The following is a 1951-nucleotide window of genomic DNA, read 5'->3' as shown; positions in this document are numbered from 1 at the left end:
TTGCTCCGTGTGTGTGTGTCTGCGTGTGTGTGTCTGCGTGTGTGTGTGTGTGTCTCTCCCTCCCTGTGTGTGTGTTGCACCAGCAAAGCAGATCAGAGAGAGACAAGAATTACATCTCAAATGAGTCATAACTCATGACCGTATGAGGGAATGCACAGCTTTTTACAGTAGGCTGTTTGACTCAATGCTAGGCGGACCATTTCCTCCTAAAAGTACTTTAATTTGACATTACAACTTCTTTTCCCTAGCCCTCTCTCCTGCCTTTATTTCTTTTCCTTTTTTTTTTCTTCTTTTTTTTTTTTCTTCTCCCCCAAAAGTCCACTCCAGCGAAGTGACCAGAGGAGAGGGAAACATGGCTCTCTCCCCTCTCCTTTTGGGGTAAAGCCCAACACGGAGACCTCCCCCCTCCCCCTAACAACCAGGAGTGTAATTATAAACCTCCGTCACCTTTTTAGTCAGTTTGACAATATTCAGGGTTTCCCCTGCCCCTTGGTTAAACAAAGCTTCAGAGTGTCATTTATTTTTTTTTTCTTTTTTGTTATCCCCCAGAAAAGAAACAGAAATCAAAACTACCGCTGTCAGAGTTTTCAGGCTTTCAGTTGGGGTGGTTTTTTTTTGTTGTTGTTGTTGGGTTGGTTTTTCTTGGTTTTGTTGTTTGGTTGTTGCATTTGGATTTTTTTTTTTTTCTATAGAACTTGTAAAGTTTTGGACCTACCCTGTGTGTGTGTGTGTGTGAGTGTGTGTGTGTGCCCAGGCTCTATCTGTCAAAGGGAGAGGGGCAGGAGCGTTTGCTTTGCAGCAGTGAACGCTCCCTGAAACTCACTCCATCTCCAAGAAAGATGCTGTAGCTTTAAAGATGCTTTGACTTGAGGATTAGTTTAAACAGGGGGCTATAAAAGATGTAACAGATGCAAACTGTAAAACAAGGGCAATTAACCCTTGCTCTCCTGAGCAGGATCCCCCCCCCTCCCCTCTTCGCCTTCGCATCTATTGTCTTCTCCTGCACTGGGAGTTTTACACAAAAACCTAAAAAAAATCATTACCTGCCTCAACAATACTACAAAAAACATAAAAATATATAGCAAAAAAGTGGGCTTTCTCCTCTCCTCTTTTTTTTTTTTTCCCTCCCCTTATGTCTTTTTACTTTGCTGGAGCTTCACACCAGGACTGACCAGTGAAGTGTGCTGCTGCTGGGGCTTTTTTTATTCCGCCTGAACTCTTCTTTCCAGGCGTTTGCGGTTATCAAACCTGCTTGGCTTAAAATAAATCTGCGAGCAGGTAAGAGGATGGGAATATTTGGGAGAGTGTGTGAGCGGGGTCAGGGTGTTTACTCACACTCTCCTGCTTGGGATTCCGCCTGGACAAGAGTGAATTGGTGGCTCTGTGGCTGGGGATGGATGGGGCTGAGGAAGGAAGAGGCTGAGAAATGTGCTAGAAACTTTAGCATTTCCCACTTCTTCCCCAACCCTGGAGTGGGGAATGGTGGCATCACCGGGGCAGATCCACCAGGAGATGCAGCGGAGAAGGGAGGATGAGAACCGAGGCGAGCCCGGACCCTCAGCCTTGCCTCGGCAAATTGGCGTTTTCATGCAAAAAACGACCCAATGGTGAATTGTTTTAAATGCGTTTCATTACCTCCCCTGCTCCTCAACCTCCCGCAAAAAAAAGTTGTCAATAATTATAAACCTGCAGAGCTCGAGAACGCTTTTCTTCCTAGAGAACCGGCTAGCTTTTTTGTGCAGAAAGACCAAGTCCCCCTTTCCTAGCGCTAAAACTTTTCCTGCTGCTTTGGGGAAAAAAAGGCACCTCCCGTACCTGGCTGACAGGTAAAGGGGGAGCAGAGGGGTGGGTGGTGGTGGTGGTGGTGGCACCGAGAGCCCCGAAACTGCTCGTCCATTCCCGGAGCGGGACCGAAGTGACTTCAGGTTTCGGTTAAAAAAAAAAAAAAAAA

General features: G+C 46.2%; 1 long non-coding RNA gene across 1 annotated transcript in view; it reads left to right on the top strand.

Annotated features, from left to right (window-relative positions):
• Positions 1 to 519: 519 nt before the first annotated feature.
• The window catches only part of LOC106887561, a 2583-nt gene continuing 1151 nt past the window's right edge, over positions 520 to 1951 (top strand). The window contains exons 1-2 of the long non-coding RNA XR_001411923.1: positions 520 to 1278; positions 1743 to 1826. This is a non-coding gene — a long non-coding RNA (uncharacterized LOC106887561). The remainder of the gene's footprint in view (positions 1279 to 1742; positions 1827 to 1951) is intronic.

This window comes from Calidris pugnax, unplaced genomic scaffold (assembly GCF_001431845.1).
Source record: "Calidris pugnax isolate Ruff unplaced genomic scaffold, ASM143184v1 scaffold60, whole genome shotgun sequence".
NCBI lineage: Eukaryota > Metazoa > Chordata > Aves > Charadriiformes > Scolopacidae > Calidris > Calidris pugnax.
The sequence above is the reverse complement of the archived record's forward strand: the minus strand, read 5'-3'. Positions and strand labels throughout refer to the sequence as shown.